This window comes from Castor canadensis, chromosome X (assembly GCF_047511655.1).
Source record: "Castor canadensis chromosome X, mCasCan1.hap1v2, whole genome shotgun sequence".
NCBI classification, from domain to species: domain Eukaryota; kingdom Metazoa; phylum Chordata; class Mammalia; order Rodentia; family Castoridae; genus Castor; species Castor canadensis.
The window spans coordinates 97,808,814-97,822,524 of record NC_133405.1 but is presented as its reverse complement, the minus strand read 5'-3'; the positions used below and the strand labels follow the sequence as shown (position 1 = coordinate 97,822,524).

General features: G+C 39.1%; 1 protein-coding gene and 1 non-coding gene across 4 annotated transcripts in view; one reads left to right on the top strand and one right to left on the bottom strand.

Moving 5' to 3' along the window:
- Positions 1 to 3,670: 3,670 nt before the first annotated feature.
- LOC141419951 (U1 spliceosomal RNA) lies at positions 3,671 to 3,834 on the bottom strand. The gene has a single exon (XR_012444675.1). It is a non-coding gene; the product is annotated as a U1 spliceosomal RNA (small nuclear RNA).
- A 4,530-nt stretch (positions 3,835 to 8,364) lies between these two features.
- Ccnb3 (cyclin B3) overlaps positions 8,365 to 13,711 on the top strand; it is a 73,926-nt gene continuing 68,579 nt past the window's right edge. For 2 of the 3 annotated variants that reach the window (XM_074062619.1, XM_074062616.1), the window contains exon 1: positions 8,371 to 8,708. The gene's annotated coding sequence lies outside the window, so the exon portion shown is untranslated. Of the gene's footprint in view, positions 8,709 to 13,711 lie in introns of all 3 variants that reach the window. The other variant, XM_074062617.1, reaches the window with a different exon arrangement.

The window sequence follows — 13,711 nt, the reverse complement described above, 5'->3', positions numbered from 1 at the left end:
AAAGACTTAAGCCCTGCTCACTGCTTTCCATTCCAGCCACTGCTTATTGTTGGTTCTGTTTTTTTAGAGAATTATCCATTACACTTTGAGATGCCTTCCATTTAAACCCAGTTTGGAAATGTCAGCCCATACCAGATGGCTCTCATCTGTGCCCAAGTCACACTTTGTCTCTCCTTGTCCTTTTTCCACATCTCCACTTTCACCTCATGCATGTAAATGAATATATCTGAATTCAAAATCATTTGAGGTAACTCCCTAAATAATAGTTTCATTTTCTTGAATCTACGTTTCTTCTTTTCCCTGTTCCCCTGAGATTTCATGTCTTAACCTTGCTATACAGTTTTGATCCTGGTAGTTTATGGTGTCAAAGAGAAACTTGGCAACATGTTTGTTAAAGTTGGCAAGACAGATTTTATTGAGACCACCACACTAAGGGGAGAGAGAGAGAGACTTCAGATGAACAGAGCTCAACATCACTAAAACAGAAGGCAGGGTGAGCTAAAAGGAAAGTACTAGAGGGACCTTGTGGGGTGAGGTTGGTCAAAGTGACTAGAGCATCTGCATTTGCTAACTGGAACTAATCAGTTAGCTCCTACCCTCCCAAAGAGGCTGGGAGACCTGGGTCCTATCTTTCTTAATGATTACACTTCAAAGCGATGGTTTCTAGGTCCTCAAGGAAGACACTTCTGGGTTGTAGAAGATAACATCTCAAAAAGACAGAGAAAGGATTTATAATTCCAACTTTTCTAAAGTACATGTTCTAGGGAAAGGGAGGCAGGACCTGTAGTGAGGTCTTGGCTGGAATAGACAGTAAATTCTTTGGGCAGCACTGAACTTTCTCAGGTAGGCATTTGAAGGCGGCTGGGGTCCTCATTATACTAGGGGTATGGCCTTGACCTTATAAAAACTATGTCAGTATTTGTTCAAATCTTTTAGTGTGTGTATATGTGTATAGGGGGTGGTGGGTGAAAGCATTTGTGCTTAAAGTTGCAGTTCTTATAGACCAACATTGAGGCCTAGTTGAGAAGAGGGCTCAAAAGAACCTGGTTAAAATTTGTCAATGGTCAGCTAAAACCTACAATGGACCTGTTTTTCCTATGCCACCCTTTTTTTTAAGGGCAAATTTTTTTAAAAGCATATTACATACGAATATATTATGTATTTATAGCATATTATTCATATATAACAAGTATATTATACATTGATTCATAAAATATTAGAGTTATACCATTTATGGGGTATCCTGTAGAGTTTCATTGCAATTACACACTGTATAATGTTGAAATCAGGTTAAACGTAACTATCCCCTCAAGGATTTATCTTTTTTTTTTTTTATGGTGAAAACATCCTGAATCTTCTTTTCTAGGTTTTTGGCATATCCAGTACATTATTGTCATCTACAGTTACCCTACTGTTCAATAGCGTACCAGAAGTTCTTGTCCCTAACTAATAGTGACTTAGTATCCCCCTATTAGCCAAACTTTTCCCTAGTCTCCTCAGCCTCTGATAACCATCATTCTGCTCTCAACTTGTATGAGATCATTTATTTAGATTCCACATATGAGTGAGATTATATGTACTTGTCTTTCTGAGCCTGTCTTATTTCACTTAATGTTCTGTAGTCTTACCCATGTTGTCCCAAAAGATTTCATCCTTTTTATGGCTGAATAGTATTCCATTATGTATATGTATCACACTTCTTTATCCATCTACTAGGTTGTTTCCATTTCTTTTAAAAAAATTTTTATTAGCATATAATAGTTGCACAGGGGAATACACTGTGATATTTACATTTATCTTAGTTATATATTACATTTATTTTAGATATTTACAATATATCTTAGTTAGATTTACCCCCTCCATGGTTTTTCCTCTTCCTCCCTCCCCCTTCGTAGAACAATTTCAACAGGTTTCATTCTTCTGTTTTCATATGAGTACAAAATACATGTGTCATATTCACCCTCACCTATCCTTTCCTTATGCCCACCCCCTCCCACTGGTGCCCACCCCTCCCACTGGTACCCACTCCCAGAAAAAACTGGGAGTCTCCTGCCCTTCATTTTTTAGGCGTATGTTGATAGTCCAAGGGGTTTTTGCTGTGGCACTTCAGGCCTGTATATGTCATGCTTTTATCAAATTAACCCACTCCCATCCATTACTTGCTCATTCCCTATCACCACGCTACCCTAATAGTCAACAGCATACTGTACAGTGCATTATATTTTGTTCATATATAGATGGGTTGTTTCAATGTTTTTTATTTTTGTAACATTTTCTTTTTTCTCTACTTCTCACAAAAATTTATTGTGTATTTTCTAATAAAAGCCAGTTCTTCTACAAAACTACAATATGCAGTCATCAAAATTAATAAATTCACATAGGTTAATCCTTAGATACTATTCCATTTTATGGTTGTCTAAACAATGTCTTTTATAGACAAAGGACCTACTTCTTATCACAAGCTGCATTTAGTTATCCTGACTCTGTAGTCTCTTTCATTTGCAATACTTCCTCAGTTATTCCAAATACTGCTGAAACAAATTATCACAAACTGAGTGACTTAAACATTTTTTTCTCTTACATTTCTGAAAGTCGGGATTCTGAAATCAGTTTCAATGGACTAAAATCAATGTTTTGGCAAGGTTGGAGGCTCTAAAGGGAAAAATCTGTTTTACTGACTTTTTTTTAAATTTATTTTTTTATTAGCACATTATTGCTGTACTAGGGGTACATTTATAAAGGTTCTTACAATATATCATAGTTAAATTCATCCTCTTCCATCATTTTCCTTTGTCTCCCTTCCCCCCCATTCCTGGAACAGTTTCAACAGGTCTCATTTTTCCATTTTCATAACGAGTACATATTTCCACCATGTTCACCCTCTCCCCCTTTCCTTATTTCCCCCTCCCACTGGTACCAACCCCCAGACAGGACTTGTTTTACCTCCCTGTTCTCCGTTTTTGAAAAAAAAAAGACATTTTTGTTTGTTTAACATACAGGGAGTTTCATTGTGACATTTCCATGTATATATGTAATATAAACTGATTTGGGTCATCCCCTCTATTTTTCTCCTTTCTACCTTAATCCCCTTCTTATGGTGATTTCAACAGGTTTAACAATTCTATATTCATTCTTGTATAGGAAGTACATCAACCATATTCACTTTCTTAACTTCCTTCTTTTACCCTCCCTCTCCCGATAGTGACCTCCCCTTAGTGCGACCCGTCTTTCATAATACTGCTGTATTTGTATTGTGTCTATCTCCACATAGGAGGGAAAACACCTCTCCTGCCTCCTCTAGTCCCCTCAGACAGACTCACTAATGCAATTTTGTTCTCTTTCTCTCTATATTTGTATGTATGTGTATATATATATACGTGTGTGTGTGATCATATATGTACCTATATATACATTTAACTTATAGGTCTAGCTTCCACATATGAGGGAAAACATGCAACCTTTGACTCTTTGAGCCTGGCTTACTTGGCTTAACATGAAGTGCTCCAGTTCCATCTGTTTACCTGCAGACAACATAATTTCATTCTTCTTTATGGCTGAATAAAACTCCATTGTGCCCAGCACAACAATAATAAAAAGAAAGAAAGAAAGAAAACTCCATTGTGTAAATAGATCAGATTTTCTTTCTTTCTTCTTTTTTTTTTTTTTTTTGCAGGGGAGAGCGCCAACACAGTCCCCCACTACCACAAATTATGCAGTTGAGTTTCCCACATTTGGGGAAATCGCAGGGGTCAGCACATCCAGAGTGCAATGGATAAGCCTCGCTCTGGGAAAACTACCTTCGTGATCATGGTATCTCCCCTGCCAGGTAAGTATAGATCAGATTTTCTTAATGCTGCAGTGAACTTGGGAGTTCGGATGCCTCCTTGACTTACTGATTTCCTTTCTTTCAGATATAAACCAGGAGTGGGATTGCTGGATTATATGGATGGCAGTTCTAGTTTTAATTTTTGAGGGACTTTCATGTGGTTTTCCATAATGACTTACTAATTTGTGTCAGTAAATAGTGTGCAAGTAAAACTGGAATTCTAGGCCCAGGCCCAAACATCAGGGGTTCCACATGTCAGGTCTGGCCACTCAACATGCCAGATAAAGTGACAAGTGATGGTGAAGGGCAGAGAAAGGAGATTTATTATGTGGTTTGTGCCCACCACAGGAACAGGCAAAGCGAACACTTCAGCCCATCTTCAGGGCACAGCCATGAGCTTCTTTTTCATCAGAAAAAGAATTAGGGGTAGAGGCCAAAAGATATGCATAATGACTAAACAATCCAGGTCACAGTGTGTTGTGGTGGATCATATCTCAGTCCTTGTTTTGGGAGGGGTTCCAGAGAAGTTGTTGCTGTTACCACTTGATGGGGAGCAATCTAGTCAGGATAAGCAAGTCGCTGCTGCCTGCTGGGTGGTCTGTCCTGCAAGACTCTGCTGTTCCTTTTCTTGGGGCAGTTTCCTCCATTCCTCCTTGTAAGCATGTTATGAGTCAGTCCTGCCCTTCCTGAATTCCAAGTTGCCTGTAAGGTAAATGGGTTAGAACAAAGGCAGATGCGAAAATGGAGGCAGGGATTCTAAACTTGTCTCCTGTTTTGAGTTAAGGTTCAGGTAAGGAGTCAGTGCTTTTCAGCAAAAGCATGTTGCCTGTTATGCAAGGGCTCCCTTTTCTCCACATTCTCATCACACTTGTTATCTTTTGTCTTTTTAATTTTTGTGGACTGGAGTTTGAACTCAGGACCTACACCTTGAGCCACTGTACCTCAGGCCTTTTTGTTGATGGGTTGTTTTTTTTTTCCGAGATAGGGTCTTGCTAACTATTTGCCCAGGCAAGTCTTGAACCATGATCCTCCTGATCTCTGCCTCCTCAGTAGCTAGGATTACAGGTGTGAGCCATCGGTGCCTGGCTCTTCTGTCTTTCTGATAGTAGCCATTCTTACTGGAGTGAGTGCTATCTCATTGGGGTTTTGATTTGAATTTACCTAATAATCACTTATGTTGAGCAATTTTTTCTTATCGCTGTTGGCCATTTGTATGTCTTCTTTTAAGAAAGAATAATAAAACGTGACACTCTCACCAGTTACAAAAGTCAATTCAAAATAGATTAAAGAATTACATGTAAGACCTGAAAGTGTGAAACTTCTGAAATAAAACAAAATATAAATGTTTCAAGATATTGGAATGGGCAAGGATTTTTTAGACAATACCCTAAAAACACAGGGAAAAAAAGGAAAAATAGACAAATGGGGTTGTGCCAAACTTAAAAGCTTCTGCACACACAGCAAGGGAACAATCAACAGAGTGAAGTGACAACCTACATAATGTGAAAAAATATTTGCAAACTATACACCTCACAAGTGCTTAATATCCAACCATGTAAGGCACTCCAAATGGGGAACTTTCGATGATTAAAGACAAAATTGGGGCTTCTATGTCTGGCTCTTCTCTGTGGAATAAGAAGCAAAGGAGAAACTGTTTATATGTTCTCCAAGCACAGTACACATCTCCTTAAGAGATTTTTAAAAAGCCAACTCTGTGTCTCCCAGGCCAAAAGGGAAAAACTATGGTCTGTGCCTGGAAAATGTCTTATCAAATCCCCAAATGACAAAAGAGAGAAGTATGGGTGATTAGAATGCTGTCCCATGGCACTCCAGTCCTGTCATCCTGGAGGATAACCAGAACAGACAAGAGCAGCATTTGGATGTGAAACCAATAAAGAAAGTGTAAGGAAAGAATCAAAGCAGCTGTGGCTTAGTCATAGGTCACAGTGTATCTACCGCCTCCTCTTTCTCTAAAGCTCTTGAGACTCTCAAACTGGCCTGCACTGAGTATGGGAGACAAAAAGGGTACAAAGAATGTTCAGAGTCAAAATAGGGAATATATTGTGTTAATGAATAAATGTGTGTCAATAGTCTGCACTTAGATTAGCCTTCAAGAGACACATATAGAGATGTTAAACACAAATCCTGTCTGGACATGGTAGTGCATATCTATAATCCCAGCACTTGGGAGGTTGAGGCAGGAGGATCATGAGTTTGAGGCAGACATGAGCTACATAGCAGATTCCAGACCTTCTTGGGCTACATATCGAGATACTTTTGCCAAAAACAAAATAAAATAAAATCCAACAAAAGAAAGTAACAGCAACTATGTGTCCCCACACAAATCCTTCCCTAAACACCATTATACATTTTTCTAATTTTGTTTATTCTACTCAAACATCTCTTCCACACAGACTTTTGAATAATAGTATATATCAATACTTGAAATATGCTTTCAGTTTGCATTTGAAAGTTTGAAAAAGCTATTAAGATAATACAAAGGGGACCTGTGTTTGTAATGCAATTATTCTTAATAATGGCAAAAGGAAATTAAATGAAGTGAACTATCAGCCTTCATGAAATCACTGTGTCTGCCTCTTAGTCCTGCTGAGTATCTTCCAGCCTCAGATTTAGCTTACCTAATTTGATTCATATGATGACCTTGTGACTATTTGATTTTTTTTTTTTTGCGGCACTGGAGCTTGAACTCAGGACCTCCTGCTTGCTTTGTACTCTACCACTTAAGCCACTCTGCCAGCTCAGACACTGTGACTATCTGGAAGGAGGGAAATGATGTCAATGATTATCAGACATTGTTCAAGGGCTTGTGTTCAAGTGGTGGAGTGACTGCCTAGCAAGTACCAGGCCATGAGTTCAAACCCCAATACTGCCCCCTCCCCAAAAAGCTTAGATGTTTTTCATTGTGGTCCAATACAATTGAGAAGGCTACTTTTTCTCCCAAATTGTTTTCCAGACATGAGAATGCAGTGTGATTTGGAGCAGCTTCATGTAACTGTACTAAAGGGAAACAATAGATGGCTATTCTGAACATCTCTGCATAATTACTTATGTCAACTATTTATGTTATGTCTGTATTGTGTCTATCTGTCCTTTCCTATGAGTGATTGAAGGAGCCAAGAGAGAAAACAAAGGACTTTAAAAAGCTATAAACATTCTCATTTTTTAAAAACTTCAAGTGCCAGCTGTTAAAGGTAAATGGAAATTCCTTTATGAGCAGAGGCTTAATTAGGCATTTAACGTCTGTTTTGTTGTCTTGTAGAAAATGACCTACAGCTATTTTTAAGAGGCAGGCTTGGTTTGGCCATGGCCACTTCTGATCAGGCTCCTCTCTGATTTCCCTCCTCTGTGAAATTTCCCTCCTCTGACTTCCTAGGAGATTTGCTTATTGTCAGTATAATTCATCTGACATTTACTAGATCTGGCCTTGTAGAGTTAATTAACTTTCCCCATTTCTGGATCACCTACGTTGCAAGCCTGCAGGGTGTGTGTGTGTAGGTTCTCTGTCTCTTTTTCAGTGTATTCGCCACACTGGGTTCTAGAAATAAATGATAGTTTTGAAATTTTAGGCAGAAAAGATAATTCAGAAACCATGGAGTCATGGGATCTGTAATAATGACAAAAGAGAATGTGGTCATTTATGTGACTGGGCAGGCTTCTTCTCAGAGCAATGCTTTTTTGGGGGGCAGAGAGTGTGTGTGGCTCAAGTTGTAGAATGTCTGCCTTGCAAGCACAAGGCAAAAAAAGAAAAAAGAAAAGAAAAAAAGAAGAAATAGACTTGTGGATTCTCTTATTTCTCATAGTCTTAAGAAATGAGTACTATTTTTAATTTTTATTATTTTTTGCCACCCTCCTATTTTTATTTTTGACATATAATTGTATGTATTTATGGGGTACAGTGGATGCTTCAATACAAGTATACATTGTGCAATGATCAAATCAGGGTTAATTAGTATATCCATTTCCTCAAGTATTTATCATTTCTTTTTTAAATTGTCTTTTTATAATGAACATTAAAATCCTATCTTTAAAACAAAACTAAAAAAATCCTCTCTTTTATTTTGATATAGGAGCATCACTGTTAACAATAGTCAATAGTCATCACATTGGGCAAGGGAACACCAGAAATTATTCCCGCAGACTAGTCCCAACTTCTTCAAGGGAGGTACCACTTTAATTCCAGTCCTATAAAAGGGTAGGCGCCTTCCCCTCCCCCCTCCCCACCCCGCCTCGCTGGAGGTCCGGGCACTTCAGGCGTTGGACACTTCCATTGTCTTTGGAGGTGAGGGGAGTGCGCGAAGCGCGCGCACCATTAGTATGCCCTTTTTTTCTTCCAGGGACTGGGGGGTCCAAAAAAGAAATTCCCTGAGAATAAGAAAAATATAAAGGGTTCTTACTCCAGTGTTCTGACCCCATCTGGTGGTTTTAAATCTGCCTGAGCCAAGAACTGATTCGTTATCTCCCCCTGCTGGTGAGAATGGTGGCGTCAGTCCGGCAGCCTTGGGGTTCAGTTTGAGGCGGTTTTTTCCAGTGCCGGTTGCTCGCCGGCATTTTCCCGGCGCTTCGGTGGCGGTTGTTCTGAGACGGTTTTGCTGAGGCGGTTAGTCTCCTGTTCCTCCGCCCCTCGTCCTTATTTTTTGGCTTGTTTGTTTGGTTTTGTCTTGTTTCCGTTTTATATTTGTGGAGAACTCTTTTCGAGTGTATAGCTTTTAATTTGATGGCTTGGTAAATGTACACGAGCTTTTTGCGTCTTTTATGTGGGAGAACTGGCAGACGCAACTCTTCTGTTAATCGAAACTTTTTTTTTCCTGTGAAGCCAAATGTGTGGAACACCTGACAACATAACATTTTAAAAATACTTAAGGTATTAATTGGTGATAAAGTCTTTTTCTCTCTAGATAGTATAACAGTCATAGTTTGTGAACTTTTAAACCATTACCGAAAGCTTAAAGGGAGATCTGGAAGCTTGAAGCCTTTCGGATTCTCTCATAGCATTTAAGAGTATCCTCCCCCAAACACACACCCTTAAGAACCTCCCCCAACCCCGTCCCCCGTTCTAGGGACATTAAAATAGGGTTTAAGATTAACCTAGTCTGTATTTGACGCCTCGTCGTGCCATGCGCATTTTGCTCCGGTTTAGACGCGGCGTCAAAACCAAGTTGGTGAATTGGGGCAATGAGTATGTGGCCAGTAGGGCCGCCGCAGGTGGAAAACGTGCTCCCGCGAGGTTCCAGATCGCCAGTGGGGTGGCGGAGTAACCCAAGGGCTAGAGCGTCTGCCTGGTTCCCGGAATTCCAACTCAGGGCCGCTGAAAAATAAAAGCCAAGAAAAACCCAGGGGTGTAAAAAACGGCGACTGTTGGGAGAGGGGGGAACAAGCGGGAGGAAGAGGGCAAAAATAAAGGGGGAGTGAATATGATTAAAGCACTTTTTATGCACTCAGGAAAATAGAATAATGAAACCTGTTAAAAGGTTTAAACAGTGGCGAATAGGAAAAATTACAATTGAAAAATCAACATTTTTCTTCATAAAAATTGTTTAAAAAGGGGGAGGGAGGATAAAGCAATAAAGGGGACGAGTTTGATCAAGGTACATTATATGCGTGTATGGAAGTATCACAATGAAACCGCTTTGTACAATTAAAATATGCTAATAGGCAAAAGAAAAATAATAAATTGCATTACAGTAAAAATGTTTTTAAAGGGAGGAGGGGAGATAAAGTAATAGGGGGTCTATGGCCATACCACCCTGAACGCTCCCAATCTCGTCTGGTCTTGGAAGCTAAGGAGGGTCGGGCCTGGTTAGTACTTGGATGGGAGACAGGAATGGGAGTGAGTTTGATCAAAATACATTATATGTATGTGTGGAAATATCACAATGAAATTCCTTTATACGATTAATACATGCTAATAAAAAAGAAAAGCCCATTTTGAGAAGCTATTCCTCAAAAGGGAAATTGGTGATTCCTCCCTAATAGAAGCACTCCCCATTGTAAAAGCTGCATTTTTGTATATGTTGTATTTATTGATACATTTCCTTAATATTTCCATTAAGAAGATAGATGTATGTTGGAGGAAGGCAGTGGTTTTCCAGCTGTCTTTATAGAACCTAGCAGTGCCTTAACTACTTTAGCTACTCAGTAATTACGCTTGTGATGTAGGGATGATGACAATAGTGATGGTACTGACAGTAATAATGGGCTCAACAACATGTGTCCTCAAACAATAGCACTTTTGTATTCACTCTATGAATTTTTAATTCACTTATCACATTCTGCCTTGGGTTGAAGTTATTTCATATTGAGCTTTATCTTTTCAAATACATAACTGTGAGGAGGATGATTGTGCTTTACTTACTTTAATTTACTCTGAAAAGGATAGCAACAAGGTTCATATTATTAGTAAGTGCTTGGACTTCTTTACATAGTTGAAAATGAGTGCTAGTGGTTGTTCAAGAATTGCCATGTCCAGACCATATAGAAGTGTCTATATGGTCTTTTAGCCAAAGACATTGGAGTCACCCTGTACAGACTGCCTGGATTATTGTAATAACTTCTTTCTTTTGGCAGTACAGGGATTTGAACTCAGGGTCTCAGGCAGCTAGGCAGTTCACTTGAAACACACTTCCAACCTGTAATAACTTCTTAATGGGATCCTGTAGGAAATATAGGCCCCAAAAGTGACCACGTGGAGAGGAGTGATCTGGCCAAGAGATTCTTTATTGCTGGGTGGGAGAGTGAGAGAGCAGAGAGCCAAGAGAGAGAGGAAGAGAGGGGCAGGGGCTTAAATACCCCTCAGTAAGACTCAGCATGATCTGATTGGTTAGGATCTTATGGTTCATGCTGATTGGAGGTTGGGGCAGAAGGAGGATTCAAGCTAGACTTGAGGCAGGAATGTGACCCTGAAAAACAGAAGCTTAAGGGTGCAGTAAGAATTGAAACCTATCGGTGCCATTATTGCCAACAGATCCAGTGAGTCTTTCCTTGCTGCTGTTCCACATAATCTTTTTTATTTTATTTTATTTTTTTTATTATTCATATGTGCATACAAGGCTTGGGTCATTTCTCCCCCCTGCCCCCACCCCCTCCCTTACCACCCACTCCGCCCCCTCCCTCTCCTCCCTACCCCCTCAATACCCAGCAGAAACTATTTTGCCCTTATTTCTAATTTTGTTGTAGAAAGAGTATAAGCCATAATAGGAAGGAACAAGGGTTTTTGCTGGTTGAGATAAGGATAGCTATACAGGGAGTTGACTCACATCAATTTCCTGTGCGTGTGTGTTACCTTCTAGGTTAATTCTTTTTGATCTCACCTTTTCTCTAGTTCCTGGTCCCCTTCTCTTATTGGCCTCAGTTGCTTTTAAGGTATTTGCTTTAGTTTCTCTGCGTTAAGGGCAACAAATGCTAACTAATTTTTTAGGTGTCTTACCTATCCTCACCCCTCCCTTGTGTGCTAAAGCTTTTATCATATGCTCAAAGTCCAATCCCCTTGTTGTGTTTGCCCTTGATCTAATGTCCACATATGAGGGAGAACATTCAATTTTTGGTCTTTTGGGCCAGGCTAACCTCACTCAGAATGATGTTCTCCAATTCCATCCATTTACCAGTGAATGATAACATTTCATTCTTCTTCATGGCTGCATAAAATTCCATTGTGTATAGATACCACATTTTCTTAATCCATTCGTCAGTGGTGGGGCATCTTGGCTGTTTCCATAACTTGGCTATTGTGAATAGTGCCGCAATAAACATGGGTGTGCAGGTGCCTCTGGAGTAACCTGTGTCACAGTCTTTTGGGTATATCCCCAGGAGTGGTATTGCTGGATCAAATGGTAGATCAATGTTTAGCTTTTTAAGTAGCCTCCAAATTTTTTTCCACAGTGGTTGTACTAGTTTACATTCCCACCAATGGTGTAAGAGGGTTCCTTTTTCCCCGCATCCTCGCCAAGACCTGTTGTTGGTGGTGTTGCTAATGATGGCTATTCTAACAGGGGTGAGGTGGAATCTTAGTGTGGTTTTGATTTGCATTTCCTTTATTGCTAGAGATGGTGAGCATTTTTTCATGTGTTTTTTGGCCATTTGAATTTCTTCTTTTGAGAAAGTTCTGTTTAGTTCACTTGCCCATTTTTTTATTGGTTCATTAGTTTTGGGAGAATTTAGTTTTTTAAGTTCCCTATATATTCTGGTTATCAGTCCTTTGTCTGATGTATAGTTGGCAAATATTTTCTCCCACTCTGTGGGTGTTCTCTTCAGTTTAGAGACCATTTCTTTTGATGAACAGAAGCTTTTTAGTTTTATGAGGTCCCATTTATCTATGCTATCTGTTAGTTGCTGTGCTGCTGGGGTTCCATTGAGAAAGTTCTTACCTATACCTACTAACTCCAGAGTATTTCCTACTCTTTCCTGTATCAACTTTAGAGTTTGGGGTCTGATATAAAGATCCTTGATCCATTTTGAGTTAATCTTGGTATAGGGTGATATACATGGATCTAGTTTCAGTTTTTTGTAGACTGCTAACCAGTTTTCCCAGCAGTTTTTGTTGAAGAGGCTGCTATTTCTCCATCGTATATTTTTAGCTCCTTTGTCAAAGACAAGTTGGTTATAGTTGTGTGGCTTCATATCTGGGTCCTCTATTCTGTTCCACTGGTCTTCATGTCTGTTTTTGTGCCAGTACCATGCTGTTTTTATTGTTATTGCTTTGTAATATAGTTTGAAGTCAGGTATTGTGATACCTCCTGCATTGTTCTTTGACTGAGTATTGCCTTGGCTATTTGTGGCTTCCTGTGTTTCCATATAAATTTAACGGTAGATTTTTCAATCTCTTTAATGAATGTCATTGGAATTTTGATGGGAATTGTATTAAATATATAAATGACTTTAGGGAGTATCGACATTTTTACTATGTTGATTCTACCAATCCATGAGCATGGGAGATCTCTCCACTTTCTATAGTCTTCCTCAATCTCTTTCTTCAGAAGTGTATAGTTTTCCTTGTAGAGGTCTTTCATATCTTTTGTTAGGTTTACACCTAGGTATTTGATTTTTTTTTGAGGCTATTGTAAATGGAATTGTTTTCATACATTCTTTTTCAGTTTGCTCATTGTTAATGTATAGAAATGCTAATGTTTTTTCTATGTTGATTTTGTATCCTGCTACCTTGCTATAGCTATTGATGATGCCTAGAAACTTCTGAGTAGAGTTTTTTGGGTCTTTAAGGTATAGATAGGATCATGTCATCTGCAAATAGGGATATTTTGACAGTTTCTTTACCTAAACATAATCTTTTTAAAAAAGAACTGATGTATTTCATTAGCTACTGTCTATAGCTAATAAAATAATAGCTTTATTTAAATGTGATTCTTGTGCCATGTAAGTTTCCCATTTAGAGTGTACAATACAGTAATTTTTTTTAGTATATGTAGAGTTATGCAGCCGTCACCATAATCAATTTAGAACTTTTGTATCACTCCAAAAAAAATTCCTGCACACTTTAGCTTTCATACCCCAAACCCCTCACACCCCTGTACCTCCCCCGCCTTATAGATGTGCCTATTCTGGAGGAAGTTAAGTGTTTTTTTTTTTTTTTTTGTGGCACTGGGGTTTGAACTCGGCCTCACACTTGCTAGGCATGCACTCTACCCCTTGAGCCACTCCACCAATCCAGATGTGCTTATTCTGAATATTCAATATAAATGGCATCATACAATATGGAGTCTTTTGTTACTGGCTTCTGTCACTTAACATTACTTTTACCAGCAACAAATTGTTTTGTTTTGCTGTGGTGAATGTCAAACCAAGGGCAAGTACTGTTGTGCGTGATAGGCAAGTACTCTTATCACTGAGCCACAACCATAGCCCTCCGGCAACAAA